Source organism: Capra hircus, chromosome 4 (genome assembly GCF_001704415.2).
Source record: "Capra hircus breed San Clemente chromosome 4, ASM170441v1, whole genome shotgun sequence".
In the NCBI taxonomy this organism is placed as follows: Eukaryota; Metazoa; Chordata; class Mammalia; order Artiodactyla; family Bovidae; genus Capra; species Capra hircus.
Window position 1 is genome coordinate 80,359,247 of NC_030811.1, and position 17,598 is coordinate 80,376,844.

The following is a 17,598-nucleotide window of genomic DNA, read 5'->3' on the forward strand; positions in this document are numbered from 1 at the left end:
TTAGATAAAAAGCTGGACTTCCCTGGTAGTCCAGTGATTAAGAATCTGCCCGCCAATGCAGGGGACACAGATTCGATGCTGGAAGGGAAGATCCCACGTGCCGTCAGAGCAATTGAGCTCCAGTCCACAACTCCTGAGCCCTTGCCCTAGAGCGCATGCCCCTCCAGGAGACTTCATGTTACTAACAGGAGGAGGAGTCTGTGCAGCACTGGGAAGAGGAGCCCCACCTCGCCACAACTAAAGAAAGCCTGTGCGCAGCAACAAAGACACAGTGCTGCCAAAAAAATTAATTAATTTAAAATTTTTGCAAAAGGAAAAAGAAAGCGAAAGGCTATAACAAGGGAATAGGAAGTTTTTCAAGAAAGAATTTAACATTCGTTTCTTTAACACTATTACTCCTAAAGAGACTTATGATTTTCTTTTTACATGATCAGCAGTCTGATCTTCTTAGAAGAAAGAGCAATTACCTTCTGCAAAATTATATTGGTTTGACTCCTTCGGTCTATCAATTCTGTATTGGCTAGAGACTTGACATTAGTATTACATCATATATATGACTTAATATAAGCAATCATATCAAAGTCTGGTACCTGTTAATTTTTTATAAGAAAACAGTTTCAGTGAAGTAGTAATTTAGGAATTAATTACGTAGAATATTTTTCATTTTTATTATCAAGAACCTTAAGTGCTAGAAAATGTTAAAGTTGAGAAAGGCAAGAATATTTGGCACTTTCATTGGCATCACTTCAAGTCAGATCTTAAGATTATTTAAATGATTGCTTCCTTCTAAGATAATACATAGAATACTCTCTTCTAGGGATTGACAAAGGAGAAAATATAATCCTGATGTACACAGCACAGCAAGTGAAACTCCTGACTACAAGAGCAGTAACTCAGAGAAGGCAAGACAAAGAAAGTATGTTCGTTAACTTACATAAATTAGAAATAAAAATATGAAATTTTGGTATTTATGTATTGCCTCAATCTTTTCAAAGAAAATTTAGAGACATTTCTGATTTACTATTCAATATATTTGCAACCTGACATATAATAATCCATAAATTATTGCTGTAACCCACCAGGCTCTTCTGTCCATGGGACAACCCGGCAAGATTCCTGTAGTGGGTTGCCATTTCCTTCTCCAGGGGACCTTTTTGACCCAGGCATTATTGAACCCACGTCTCTTGCGTCTCTTGCATTGGCAGGCAGACTGTTTACCACTGAAACACCTGGGAAACTCCAAATTATTGCTACAAATCAGTAATTAACAATTTAAAGTAAGTTAAAGCTACAGTGTTGTGTATAATTTGGGAAAGCAAACAGCAGGAGACAAATTTGCTAATATTCAAATTAATGGCCTGGCGTTTCTTCAGATTTTGTAATATGCATTTGCAGAATGTCTCTGATTCTCTACATAATTAATTTCCTTCTTCCTATACCATTTCCCTCTTCCAGTCTTGTCTCTGCTACCATCAAGCTGTAGGTCCTTAGCCAAGACACGCAGTCCCTCAGGGACTCCATGCCCACTCATTTCCTAAGAATTCTGTAATAAATGAGATAACATGTGGAAATTCTCTGAAAAGTTGAAAAGCACCCTGTAGAAGTAACATATTACTACAGAGGGCTCAAAGGCAGTTCATTCTTACTAAACAAGGAGGGAAGGCTGAAATGATTATTTCTGAGCATGTTCCTTAGAAATGTAGTATGTACTTGCCATCTTTTACAGCTCAGCACATTGTTTCATAGTTAGTGCTGCCCTAAAATAGCACATGGCTCAGCGCTGAGCTCTGCCTTTTATGTGCCCTTCTTGCCAACCATACTCTGCGTTAGAAAATGTCTAACCTTTCTGCTCCTTGCTTTTCACTTTGTTTTCATTAACAACAGAGGTTCTAAGTAACACACAAATGAAAATGTAGAAGGCAAAAAAGAGTATCGGAATTTGCCCAAAGTTTGCAGCTCTCTTTCTCAATACTTTTATTTTGGACAGTAATGGAACTAACTCAAGATGACTGGATTTTTTTTACCTCGTTATATAAAAGATATTTGGGAAATGAAAACATTGAATGTCTCTCACTGCTATAATTCTGTAATGGTATTCATAAACAAGAACACATGATTTTTTTTTTCTTTAAAGAAAATATAGGCTATATTGAACTTATGTAGACACATCCTGATAAACCTGCATAGTGAGGTGAGGAGAGTGAATAACTAGTTTTCTATCATTTCTGAGTTCAGTCTTAGCTTTCAGAGCCACAAAAGGAGACCTCAGCTATAGCAACAAAATAAACCTGTTCCAGAGGGCTGATTCCCTCATCGTCACCTTGATGAATCTGAAACTGAAGAGGGGATTAGGAATGAGTTTTAGATCCATTATGTTCGTGAAGGTTTGCTGTTTCAAGAGGAAACCAAAAATAAACTGACACCTTTAATGTCAGTGATAAAGGGAGTCATATATGACTTCCGCAGAAAATGTTTTTTTCTTTCCATTGTGACTTTTTGGGGAGCTTAAAACTAATTCTAACAGTATTTCCAGAAATGGTTCCACACTCTGATTGCTCATGCTTTATCATGTTCCTTTCCATTCCTGTGACCTTAGGCAAGTTACTCTGCACTTTTTTATGAGGATAAAAATAGTCCCTATTCACAGTGTAGTTACAGAATTAAATAACATGAAGTGTATAAATAGTGCCTGGCACAAAGGCAATATTAATGTTAGTGATTACTATTATAATGCATCAGTTCAGTTCAGTTCAGTCGCTCAGTCATGTCCGACTCTTTGCAACCCCATGAATCGCAGCACGCCAGGCCTCCCTGTCCATCACCAACTCCTGGAGTTCACTCAGACTCACGTCCATCGAGTCAGTGATGCCATCCAGCCATCTTGTCCTCTGTCGTCCCCTTCTACTCCTGTCTCCAATCCCTCCCAGCATCAGGGTCTTTTCCAGTGAGTCAACTCTTCGCATCAGGTGGCCAAAGTATTGGAATTTCAGCTTTAGCATCAGTCCCTCCAATGAACACCCAGGACTGATCTCCGTTAGGATGGACTGGTTGGATCTCCTTGCAGTCTAAGGGACTCTGAAGAGTCTTCTCCAACACCATAGCTCAAAAGCATCAATTCTTTGGCACTCAGCTTTCTTCACTGTCCAACTCTCACATCCATACATGACCACAGGAAAAACCATAGCCTTGACTAGATGGACCTTTGTTGGCAAAGTAATGTCTCTACTTTTCAATATGCTATGTAGGTAGGTCATAACTTTCCTTCCAAGGAGTAAGCGTGTTTTAATTTCATGGCTGCAATCACCATCTGCAGTGATTTTGGAGCCCCCCAAAATAAAGTCTGACATTGTTTCCACTGTTTCCCCATCTATTTCCCATGAAGTGATGAATAAATTATCAAAATATTTTAGAAACACAGAAGGCAAAATGGTAGCACACATCTATGAAGGATGGAAAATGCATATATTTAGTTCTAGGTATAATTATCTAAATCAAAACTGCAGAGAAAGTCTATGTAACATACACCATTATTCACTCTTGTGAAGAACATATTCACATATTTGATCAATATAAAAAGAAAAAAGTGAAAATGTTAGCCACTTAGTCATGTCCAGCTCTTTGTGACCTCATGGAATGCAACCCGCCATGTTCCTCTGTCCATGGAATTCTCCAGGAAAGAATACTGGAGTGGGTAGCCATTCCCTTCTGGATCAAGGGATCAAACCTGGGTCTCCCTCACTGAAGGTAGATTCTTTACTATCTGAGACACCAGGGAAGTCCTGATCAACATGTAAATGTGTTAAAATTATCTAGCATCACTTGAGCTGTCTTCATTTGACAGTTCAACCACTAATATTCACATGTATCTATGGATAATCATGGAATATAACATCCTTTTTCCATGGAATTGCTATTGATGGTTGACTAACCAGATAACATAAGCTCACTCTTCTGATTTCATTTCACTGAAGCAACCCTCTTTGTTTCCAGCTGCAGAAACCTGTACCTCTAGGAATGGCTTAACATCACAGCATCATCCTTTGGCAACATAACTAAGCTTATTAGATTCGGAGAAAGCTTACCTAGTACAAGAATTGACCGCAAAATACAGGTTTCCAACTTTTTTCTATAAATCATTTAGAAAGAGATTCACAGCATATCACCATAATGCATTTCTGTACTAATTAATACAAGTAATTAATCAATACAATTCTGTAATAATTTCTAATATTTCCCAAGAGACAGTCTTTGAAATAAAACTTCTCACAATTCAAGGCTACAAAACAGATTCTGTCTTATTTGACTACTAGAGTCTCGTGTCAATAAATTCCTTACAGAAAAATATACATTTAAAATTTCTGACAATTTCTTCTCATTTTCTATCTCCATAGTATTTTACAACTATTTTAACTTGCTCTTTACATAACAAACTTACTGTTACTCTACTTAAAAATCTTCATGCTTTAGGTAATGTCCAACTCACACTTGTATTCATCAACCTCTTCCTGAGTTCAGTGATTCTCTCAGAGGAGAAGAATGCTAAGAGCTTCTTATTCACACAGCACCCCTTGTTGAGCTAAGTTTATTAAAACACGCAGGTGTTGTTTAATATGTTTAATTGATGTTTAACTGAGACCACTGGAAGGGAAATTAAAGGAAACTGTAGAAGCATAAGTTTTCCCAAGAACTAAATATTTCAGAAGATTCCATACAATCAGAGTGAGCATTCTCTAAGATTAATGGAGAAACCAAGAACAATTGAGTTTATTTTTATATCTTGGGCAGCCACTAGACAAACCGTTTTCAACAAATGTGCCTTGCAACGTTAATGCTACCAGAGTTCATAAAGAGGTGATTTATTATTTTGAGTTTATTGTCCAGCAACAATTCATCAGCATTTAGATTTAGCCTATGAATTCACAGGGGTCCTTTCATTTATTGTCTAATTAACTAAGCTTCTTGTCAAATAAGACAGATATTAAAAGAGAAAAGAGGTTTTGTAAAATTCCATCATCTTTCATTTATATATTATCAATGACCTGGAGATTTTAACAACTTATTAATTAAAATATAGCACTGAAAGAAGGCAGAAAGAATCACAAGGTAAATAACTGAAAGAGCTTATACTCTTACGCAACCCTAGTCTCTGCAGTTAATACACTTGTTTCCCAATACAACTCACACTGACATTTTTATGTTTTTAAACTGCTCTCATACATATGTAAATGTAACTGTAAAACTCAACTTTGGACTGGAAAACTGGCCAATAATAGCTATGCATCCAAATAGTAAAAATCTTTATTGAGTTTTAATCTTTTAATTGTCATTTTTCTTTTGAGCTTTAGGAAATTAGTCACAGGCTTAAGTGGGAGTAGAACACTTTAGCAGTGGGAAGTCATAACTATTTCGGTGAACATAAGCAAAAAATTACTAGCAATCACAAATAATGGACTTTTCTGCCATGCGTTTTACTATCAGTGAATTTACTTGTGAGCATCCATAGTTTTATAAAGCATTTTAAAATATTTCCATAGGTACCATGATAACTCATAAGAGTTTTTAGCCAAAAGAAAACCTGAAGTAGAGCCAGGCAGCTGCCTGTTTAGTAAAATGATATTTAGACTTTTTGAACCTTGTGTGTTAATTGAGCACACCTTAGTTTTATCCTACTTTATTTCAGAATATTATCTTTCTAGATTTAAAAACATATAATAAAAAAAGATAATCCAGTATTTTTCAGGATTACTTAAAAAATCAAGTCTGATAACTTGGAGGATTGTACTAAAAAAAATCCACATGGTTGGATTATTGCTTCTTTGGTAACTGAGGGGACGCTATTGTGTGATGCACGATAAGTTAACTTCTGGATTGCAGCTGATACCTGATCTTAGGGGTTTTCCTGGTGGCTCAGTGGTAAAGAATCCGAGTGCAATATACAAGATGTGGGTTCAATCCCTGGGTCGGGAAGATGCCCTGACGAAGGAAATGACAACCCATTCCAGTATTCTTGCCTGGGAAATGCCATGGACAGGGAGCCTGGTGGGCTATAGTCCATGGGGTCACAAAAGAGTCAGATACTACTTAGTGACTAAACAACAACAACAATCCAAACTTAAAACACACACACACACACACACACACACAATCCAAGATACTGTACTCTTTCAGAAAGTCAATAATATATATCTTCATTGGTTCATATAAAATTAACAAATCCAGTAATTCTCAATTAAAATATCAGACTTAAGGTATATTAAATTTTCTTATACAATGCAAATATTCCTGAATCAATTTCAAGTACATCAAAAGTATGAAAAAAACAATTTAACAACCATTGTTTTGAGTGTATGCTCATATTTGTTATTTACATGGGTATATTTATATTTGTGATTGACTTTATTAGCATGTTTTTATGGATATTTTTATACACATAAATTTTATATTACAGTGCAGAAATGGATCAGGAATCATCCCACATGCTCTCCTTTCTGAGGTTTTATGATACTCTTAAGTGCGCCAAGAATGACAAATTGTTGTTTACAATTTCAAGCCACATACTATGTGTCATGACAGTCAAAAAGTAGATTATATGCTTATAAGTTTAAGCTCATCATGAAAAATTCAACTTTAGAAAAATAGAATCTTAAAAAAATTATTCATTTGGGTCAATACTTCCAAATTCTAGACATATCTAGATATGCCAAACATGCTAGCATACATAAATGCCAAGGACACTGAGGATTAAGACAATACTACCTATCAATTAATACTATTAATACTACTGGCAGGTTACCTATCAATTAATACTATTAATACTATTGGCAGGTTACCTATCAAGGGCCTCTATGCAGTATCTTTCATTTAACACTGGAAGCCAGGCTTCTAATCAAAAAGCACAGAAGGTTCTCTTGTAGAAAATGTCCAAAATTTTACAGGTTAGATGTTGATGGGGAAGGACACAGAATAATTAGAAGTTTGAGAATTAACTGACAAGGGTCAACACAGAAAGGTGAATTCCCGGACCGCACTGAATCTTTAGCGTATACTGTGAAGAGTTTGAAAGTGAATAGAGGCTTCCCTCATAGCTCGGTCGGTAAAGAATCTGCCTACAATGCAGGAGACCCGGGTTTGATTCCTGGGTCAGGAAGATCCCCTGGAGAAGGAAATGGCAACCCACTCCAAGATTCTTGCCTGGAGAATTCCATGAACAGAGGAGCTTGGCAGGCTACACTCCATGGGGTTGCAAAGAGTCAGATACAGCTAACTAACACAACAACATGGTCTTCATTTGTACTGTAATTCATTTCACTCCACTTAGCATAGAGACTGCTATTTGTTATTGCTCAATAAATGATGAATTAACATAAGTTTTGATACCCATTTACCACTACACGTCCGCAGGCAATAAAGCTTTTGTACAGTACAATCACTCTTCAGGGAATTTTAATTTTTTTTAATTGATAGATACCAGGTAAAATGCAATAGATACTCATTTCTTCACCATAGCATCAGAATAGGAACAGCACCAGAGAGGAATTTTTGTTACTTTTTACACAAATGAATTTAGATCCATCCCCGGCTATGCAGGTGATGGTCAGGTATTTTCTGGTGGTGCTTTAGTCACTAAGTCATATCTGACTCTTGTGATCCTGTGGACTATAGCCTGGTGGGCTCCTCTCTCCATGGAATTCTCCAGGCAAGAATCCTGGAGTGGGTTGCCATTTCCTTCTCCAGGGGATCTTCCTGACCCAGGAATCAAACCCAGGTCTCCTGCATTGGAGCAGATTCTTTAACGTTTGAGCCACCAGAGGAGGCCAAATGAAGATCATATTTACAAACAATAACTCAGGCAAGCCTTCATGTATAATAGAATGAACACTACATACAACATTAAACACTTTACAAACTTAACTCATTTAATTTTCAAACTGATTTTATAAAGTAGTATCATCATGTTACAGACTATAAAATTCTGGATTAAGAAAATTAAGTGACCACCCCAATACAGCATACCCAGAAAGGAGCAAACAACTATGATTTAAAACCAGTAGTAAAACCCATGAATTTTTAAAAAATTGTTTAGGTTTCTTTTCCTCCACTTGCCTAGGTTCTTCACACAAATGTTCTTAAAAATACTAAGGGTATTATTGTGAAAGATTTACTCAAAGGAGGTCATATTTATAAAATAAAACTAAGCTCAAATATCATATAATTTTACCAACGGCTATAGCAAGGGGTCTTAGAAACAATTTAGTCCAAAATTTTTTGTACCTGATTGAGGAAACCAAGGTCCTGACAAAGTTTCACAGTTAATTACTAAAGAAGTAAGGATTGAAACCCCTGAAGGATTTATTTCCATGTAAACACTGTTCTCATTATACCACACTGCCAATCTAATATTCATACATTTATGTACATAAAAATATTTGTTTAAATGTATTTCATAATATTTTATTAACAATTTCCTCAAGGGCACTGAAATCATAACTAATATTTCCCCCACTAAATTATAATTAATTTTTGTTAATATTTTTCATTCTACCAGAAAAATGAAATTGTTACATTCAGACAAAATACATTTCAGAAGAAAAATTACTACCAGGAATAATCAGAGATATTTCATAATGGAAAAGAGCTAAATTTATCAAGAAGTGTAACACTTCTAAATAAGTCAGTACTTAATAACAGAAATTAAAAACATGACTATAAAATCACTGCAGATGGTGACTGCAGCCATGAAATTAAAAGATGCATTCTCCTTGCAAGAAAATCTGTGACAAACCTAGACAGCATATTAAAAAGCAGAGACACTACTTTACTGACAAAGGTCCGTCTAGTCAAAGTTATGTTTTTACCTGCTCACATTTGGATGTGAAGGTTGGACCATAAAGAAAGCCGAGCTCTGAAGAACTGATGCTTTTGAACTATGGTGTTGAAGAAGACTCTTGAGAGTCCTTTGGACTTTAAGGAGATCAAACCATTGAATCCTAATGAAATCAGTCCTGAATACTCATTGGAAGGACTGATGCTGAAGCTGAAGCTCCAAGACTTTGGCCACCAGATTCGAAGAACTGATTCATTAAAGTCCCTGATGCTGGCAAAGATTGAAGGCAGGAGGAGAAGGGGAAAACAGAGGATGAGATGATTGGATGGGATCATCAACTCAATGGACATGAGTTTGAGCAAGCTCCAAGAGTTGGTGATGGACAGGAAAGCCTGGCATGCTGCAGTCCATGGAGTCACAAAGAGCCCAACATGACTGAGCAACTGACCTGAATTGAATTTGGTCAGTTCAAGCCAAGAAACATAGAAAGATCCTGAACTCACCATCTCACATGAACACAACCAAATCTTCTACTACAAAAGGCATGATTCCCTCTAAAAAAAAAAAAAGAGCTAGAAACTAGGTAAACAGCTCAAAGGATAAAAGGGGCAGGACAGGCAGAGATGTTTTCTTGCCAAAAAATCCATCTCTGGTACAGCAACCCACAATCAGCTCACAAATATGGAACGTCTCCTTGAGGAGTGGTTTGTGCCCCATATCAAGTACCTCAACCCTTGGTGAGCTCCCATATGTCTGCCTTTGAAACCAAGGGATTTATTTCCAGGGGCTTATGTTCAGGCTCCAAAAGGCTGTGAGAGCCTAGATTCTGCTATTTAAAGACTTATAGACAACTCACCTTGGGACTCAGCAGAAAAGTAGCAGCCTAGAAAGTTCCTAGTCTATACTGGAAGGTAATTCATTTGCTAGTCTTAAAGCAACTGCTGGGGTCGGGGGTGGGGCGAGGGGGCAGTGCACGGGAGGAGTAGTGGACTGCTGGGACTCTCTCTGGGGATTGAGGTGTTGGCGAGTGACATTTTTTGTGTTCTCCCCAGTACCTGGCTAGTGCCAGTAGGCACAAACAGTCACAGCACTCTCCTGTTGCTCTGCAATATTTCTGGCATTCGTGACTTGCCCTGTGCTCTCCTGCTGCTTTCCTAAAGCTGGAAGTTGCATTACTGCACTCTCCTGCTTCATCACTACTGTTAAAGTCTGCAGATTCGTCATGACCCTGAGCTCTCCTGCTGGATCACTAAAGCCAGCAGGTATGCCCAGTCCACACAGAAGATGCACCCTGATTATATGGCTTGGTGGCCTGGCGAGCTTTTTGGACTGAAACAATCAGAGTCAGTTGTTGGGAGGCTACCACACCCAGGACATTGAACAGACACAGCATAATGAAACACAACCCGACTTTCTGTGGAAAAGAGAGAGAGAGAGACCTATTTTCTTGAGTTTCAGTCTTAGGGGGAGACTTAACATTTGCCACACACCAGAGGCTATGGAAGTGCTCTCAGGGAATGTAGGCCAGAGAATGCCATGGTTGTACTCTCCTCTGGCCTCACTTCAGCTCACTAGTACCTACCAGAAAATAGTTTATACACTTGTTTGGAGCCCTGAGTTTCACAACTGTCATCTAGGGGACACCTTCATATCACCTGGTCTAGAGGACAGCAGGGCTTAAAACTGTGGTCCCACAGAGCTGTATATATTTGCATATCTCAAAAGCTGCTACATGAGGAAACTCTTCCAATCAGCCTGAAACTAGGTTTTTCCTGAGATCCCTTGCTATGAAACTCTCACAGTCATTGTTACATCCTCATCTGTGACCCATCAAGAATGAATCAGACTGCTTAGACAATCACAAGGCTTCCTTAGACAATCAAAAGGCTTGCAGAATCTGCCTGCAATGTGGGAGAGCGGGGTTTGATCCCTGGTTTGGGAAGATCCTCTGGAGAAGGGAATGGCAACCCACTCAAGTATTCTGGCCTGGAGGATTTCATGGACAGAGGTTACAGTCCATTGGGTCACAGAGTCAGACACAGCTGAGCTAAACACTTTCACACTTTCAGACAATCACAAAAGTTTGAGAGACAAGTAAATGTTAGTTCAAGGTTGAACAATTAAGGTTCATCTCCTACATAAGACCATTCCTTCAATACTAAGGGAGGTAGCTATTTCATATAATACACAGAAACAAAGAGTCAAGCAAAATGAGGAAACAAGAACATGCTCCAAACAAAGAACAAAATAAAACCTCAGAAAAAAATCTGAATTAAATGGAGATGAGAAATATATCTGATAAACAGTTCAAAGCATAAATCATAAAGATGCTCACTGAATTTAGAAGACTGATGAAGACAGTGAGAACCTGAACAATACAGAAAAGATAAGAAAGTACAAAACAGAAGTCTCAGAATTAAGGAATATACAAACTGAACTGAAAAATACAGTAGAAGGTTTCAACAGCAGACAAGATCAGACAGAAGAAAGAATCAGTGATCTGGTGACAGGGCAGTAGAATTCACCCAAACAGGGAAACAAAACAAAAAAAAAAAGAATTTTAAAAAGTTAAGATAGCTTTGCAGGAAATGGCTACCCACTCCAGTACTCTTGCCTGGAAAATCCCATGGATGGAGGAGCCTGGTAGGCTACAGTCCACGGGGTTACAAAGAGTCAGACACGACTGAGCGAATTCACTTCACTTCACAGTACCTGTATGACAACATGAAAAGGGGTAACATTTGCTTAACCAGGGTCCCAGAAGTAAAAGAAGGAGAGAAAAGGCAGGAACTTTATTCAAAGAAATAACGGTTGAAAACTTCCCTAATTTTGGAACAGGACGTCCAGATCCAAGAATCCCTGAAAGTTTCAAATAAGAACCCAAGAGATCCACACAATGGCACAGTGTAATTATAAGGTCAAATTTAAAGATCACAAAAGAATCTTAAAAACAGCAAGAAAGGGGGAAAAAAAGCAACTTGTTACATTGTTACATATAATGGGCTCCCTCTAAGACTTATCTGCAGAATTTTCAGCAAAACTCTTTCAAGGACAAAAGAGAGTAGCATGGTATATTCAAGATGCTGAAAGGAGAGAAAAAAAAAAAAAAAACTTCCAACCAAAAATACTCTACCCCACAAGGTTATCATCCTGAACCAAAGGAAAGATAAAAGTTTTCCAGTCAGGAAAAAACCAAAGGAGTTCACAACCAATAAACTGGCCTTATAAGAAAAGTTAAAGGAACTTCATTAAGCTGAAAAGAAAGGGGACCAATAGGTAACAAGAAAACATATGAAAATAAAAATCTCACTGGTACATAAAAGGTAAGAAACAAATCTGAGCATAACAGTAAAGAAAGCCACAAAACACAAAGGAAGATACCCTGTAAAAGCCTATATGGGAAAATAATCTAAGGGAAAGAAAGGAGTAGATATATGTATACACATCCCTGATTTAATGCACTCTACAACAGGAACTAACGCAATACTGTAAGTCAGCTGTGAGGTGTGTGCTGAATGGCTCAGTCATTTCAACTCTTTGTTTCCCCATGGACTGTAGCCTGCCTGGCTCCTCTGTCCATGTGATTCTCCAGGCAAGAATACTGGAGTGGGGTGCCATTCCCTCCTCCAGGGAATATTTCTGACCCAGGTATCAAATCTGCATATTCTGTGTCTCCTGCATTGACAGATGGATTTTTCAACACTGAGTCATCTGGGAAGCCCTGTAAATCAGCTATATTCCAATAAAAATTGGAAAAAATAACTATCAAGCAATAAAAAAAGAAACAAACAACAACAAATGGACAAGGGAGGAGAATAAGAGAAGAAAGGCAGAGAAAATAGCAAGAAAACAATTATTAATAGAAAAATCATACAGACTTCTTTAATATTACTTTAAATATAAATGGAATAAATTCTATAATCAAAATACACAGAATGGCTGAATGGATTAAAAACAAGACCCAACTACATGTTTCTTACAAGAGGTTGACTTCAGATGTAAGGCATACATACACTAAATGTTAAGGGATGAAAAAAAAGATGTTCTTTGCAAACAGAAACCAAAAGAAAGTTGGAGTAGATATATTTATATCAGACAAAATAGACTTTAAACCAAGAATGTAAAAAATAAAACAAAGATGGTTATTATACGATAAAGTTGTCAAACCAACAAAAAAAGATATAATATTTATAATATTTATTCATCTAAAATAGGAGTACCTAAATATATAAAGCAAATATTAACAGTCCTAAAGGGAGAAAATGACAGCAATATAAAAGGAGATAATTGTAATATCTCCTTTAAATCAATGAATAGATCATCCCAACATAAAATCAACAGAAATCAGTCTTGAACAAAACATTAAACCAGAAAGACTTAACAGATATATATAGAACATTCTATCTAAAAGCATCATAATAAACATTCTTCTCAAGGGCACAAGAAATATTTTTTCAGGATAGATCACATTTTAGGTCATATGCATTTAAGAAGACTGAAATAAAATCAAGTCTCTTTCTGATCACAATGGTATAAGACTAGAAATCAATTACAAGAAAAATCTGAGAAACAAAAACAAAACTCTGCAAATAGGTGGAGATTAAACATGTTACTGAACAACTTGAACACAACTTAGCAGTTAAACAACAACAACTAAACAACCAACTGGTCAATGAAAAAATCAAAAGAAAAATTAAGAAAATATCTCGGGACACACGAAAATGGAAATACAACACACCAAAATCTATCATGCTAGGCTATGCTATACTAAGTCCCTTCAGTCATGTCCGACTCTTTGCAACCCCATGGACTGTAGCCCACCAGGCTCCTCTGTCCAAGGGATTCTCCAGGCAAGAATACTGGAGTGGGCTGCCATGAAAATCTATCATAAAGGACACCAAACACACACACAAATTATAGGCCAATATCCCAGATGAACATAGGTACAAACATCATCAACAAACTATCAGCAGACAGAATTCAACAATACATTAACAGAAGCATACACCACAATCAACTGGGAGTTATTCTAGGGATGTAAGAATGGTTCAATACCTGCAAAACAATCATCATGATATACCACAGTATCAAAATGAAGGAGAAAACCCAGAAAAACTGATTGTCTTAAAGAGATGCACAGAAAGTATTTGACAAAATTCAACATTCATTTACAAGAAATATTAAGCGTAGGAATACAGGGAACATCTTTCAATATGCTTGCTCCTTGGAAGAAAAGCTATGAGAAACCTAGACAGCACATTAAAAAGCAGAGACGCTACATTGTAAACAAAGGTCCGTAGAGTCAAAGCTATGGTTTTCCAGTGGTCATGTATGGATGTAAGAGTTGGACCATAAAGAAAGCTGAATGCCAAAGAATTGATGCTTTCGAACTGTGGTGCTGGAGAAGGCTCTGGAGAGTCCCTTGGACTGCAAGGAGATCAAAGCAGTCAATCCTAAAGGAAATCAACCCTGAACATTCATTGGAAGGACTGATGCTAGAGATGAAACTCTACTACTTTGGCCACCTGATGTGAAGAACCGAATCACTGGAAAAGACCTGGATGCTAGGAAAGATAGAAGGCAGGAAGAGAAGGGGACAACAGAGGACAAGATCATTGGACGGCATCATTGACTCAATGGACATGAGTTTGAGCAAGCTCTGGGAGACAGTGAAGGACAGGGAACCTTGTGAGCTGCAGTCCATGGGGTTGCAAAGAGTCAGACATGACTGACAGACTGACTGAACATTAACAATTTAATATTAGCAATCAAAACATGTTCTGTCTATTTATGTACATAGCCTTGCTTTTCCTTACGAACCTTATTGGTCCTAAAGATTTTCTGGAAAGAATATGACAATAATGTTATGAAATATGAATCCATAAACTACTGTGTTTTTTCAAGAAAAATTCAATTCAAACAAAAATAATTTGCATGAACTTTTTATTCATTTGAAAAGCTATTTGGCATAAAATTTTATGAAACACAGTATCTAATCGGAATAACAGCTCTTTTAACATTCAAGATTTATCCAGCATACATAATTATTTAATAACACCTGAAGTATATTCTCCCCTAGGAGTGATAACCATCTGGGTGACCTTGTGCTAGAGTAATAGGGAAGGCAAATCTGTAAGTCACTGTTCCCCAAATGCTATCACTCCATCACTCCGCCACCACAAGAAGGGACAGAATGTGTATGGGAGAAGAGATCTCTTATTTCACACACCTTTAAACTGACTGTGATTCTTAACTGGACAGTAAGACAAAACTGAAAGGATTCTTCTAATGGGTCACTCAGAAATTTTAAACTATTAATAAATGAAAGAAACTATATATGTCAACCCTGTAAAAAAATTCTATACCTTTAGTAACCTATTCAGTGTGATACTCAGACAAATCATAATAAGATCACTGAGACACTTTAAGTAACAAGAAATTTGGAACAAGACTTCAAGCAGGTACAGTCAAATCAGTTAAGAAAATTACTATGACCAAATGATTAAAATTTATACATTTTAAACAACTGGTTTTTCTCAAGATACTTTTCCTATTACATAGTTAATTTTTGGAGGGGTTTTTTGTTATTAATTTATAAATTGTGGGATTTCATTATCCTTGGTGATATATATTTTTAAAACAGTATCCAAATTAAGTGAATTCTATCTAGTTATTTCCAAGTAAGACTCTTGGGAAGAATAAAATAGGAATTATAAGATTTTTAGATAGTTATCTAATCATGCTGTATTCGGCATATGTTATAAATTAAGTATTATTCTATAAGATTTTTTTTTAATTTCAGAGAACTTAAAATTTTAGATATACAGTATTTTTAAAAGTTCATCATAATTTCCAGTCATGTTGTAAACAGTAGTCATTATCCTATAAGATACTGAAGTCTGATTTCAAAAGACTGTATTACTTAATTTCCTCTTTAAAAGATAAAATGTAACTGTCTTTTCAAAAACAGCCTTGATGAACTATCTCTAGTGACAAACTTGTTTCTAACAGTTAAATATTCAAGCTTAAGTTTCAGTTTAAAATTTTTTAATTAGTTTCAGTGTAACAGAAAGCAGGTTTAGATACCTAATCTATGCGATCACTTCATCTTCCTACGCATGCATGCTAAGTCGCTTCAGTCGTGTCTGACTCTGTGCGACCCTGTGGACAGCAGCCCACCAGTCTCCTCTGTCCACGGACTTCTCTAGGCAAGAATACTGGAGTGGGTTGCCATGTCATCTTCCTATATACTGAGAGAAATACAGAAAACAGGGAGGGAATTGCACTGCTCCTTAATGCCTTTATTTTTTTACTTGATTAGATAATTCATAGCTCTAGGGCTTCCCTGGTGGCTCAGTGGTAAAGAGTCCACCTGCAATGCAGGAGATGGAGGTTCAACCCCTGGGTCTAGAAGATCCCCTGAGGAAGGAAATGGTAATCCACTTCAGCATTCTTGCCTGGGAAACGTCACAGACAGAGGAGCCTATGGGCAGCCCATGGGGTTGCAGAAAAGTCAGAAACAACTTGTGAGTAAACAACAACAACAATTCACAGTTTTCATCCTGGGAGAAGAGGTGAAAGCAGCCAGCAAGTTGTGTTAGTAATTAAAAAAAAAAAAAAAAAAAGACATTTCAAAAGGTCTTTTTTCTTCCCAACTTGATAGCCACGGGTTCTTGAGGGGAATGGCTAATTCAGAAGCTAAGGAAACAATCAGAAGCTCACACACTCTAAGTTCCAAATAAGGCTCCTTCAGTGCTTGTGATGACCCTGGGGAAAGTGCTGGTGATTTAAGAAACTAAGAAAAAAGATGGACATTTGACTCATAATTGTCAGTCATACTGCTGTTTGAAATTCAAAATAACAGAGTTTCAAAGGCTCACAGCTATATAAGGCCTGAGTATACTGTTTCTCAAATGAATGAAAATATGCCCAGTGACACTAATGTTTATGCAGAGATAAAGCTGAAAGGAGCAATAAAAATATAAGTGACTCTGACTGGCAAGATGATCTTCCTGATCCATCTCTTATTCCATCTGTCCAATTATTTTGTGTTACATGACGACCAAAATCATCCATCTCCAAGTCTTTTATATTATATACATTAAAGCTCACACACACATTTGGCAAACCATTCCCTCAGAGGACCTTAATATGCCTTTCATGTTCATGAATATTTGAAATCACACTCATTTTCCAAGATTAGGAAAAGAGCATTTGCATATAACAGCAATCCAAAGCATATTATTTTAGGTCCTTTTTAATTACTTAGGAGAGTTTGCCAACCTCAGGATCTCCTCATGGAAATAGAAGAACACCATTAGAACAATATATGGAGAGACCTAGTCTTGAATTTAAGGCTCAAAAGGTATTAGAAAAAAATTTCAATAACTAAACCTGCACAGCTCTTTCTATGGATGAGAAGTTCCATATAAGGGGTATTCCTCATCAAAGGTAAATGACTACTAAGCTTAAAGATCTTAGGCTTTGGAGTCCTCACCATCTCCTCATGAATGTACATGTAAACACAGAAGGAACTTCAAAAAAGGGCAGAATCCATTTCAAACATTTTCATAAGCAAATGAAATAGAGGGTTTTGTCTGGTAATCAATAATTTAAAACAGCCACATCATCCAAAAAGCAATTCAGTAGACATTTTTTAATGCTAATCAATACTCAATTATTATTTTACTCTCCTTACTAATTTTTGTATCTGGATTAAGAAAAAAAAAAAAAGACTTCAAAATTTTTCTCAGATTGTTTATCAACTTTCTTAC

General features: G+C 36.9%; 1 protein-coding gene across 1 annotated transcript in view; it reads right to left on the reverse strand.

Moving 5' to 3' along the window:
• The window catches only part of SEMA3C (semaphorin 3C), a 207,342-nt gene that overhangs the window by 187,272 nt on the left and 2,472 nt on the right, over positions 1-17,598 (reverse strand). The window lies entirely within an intron of this gene.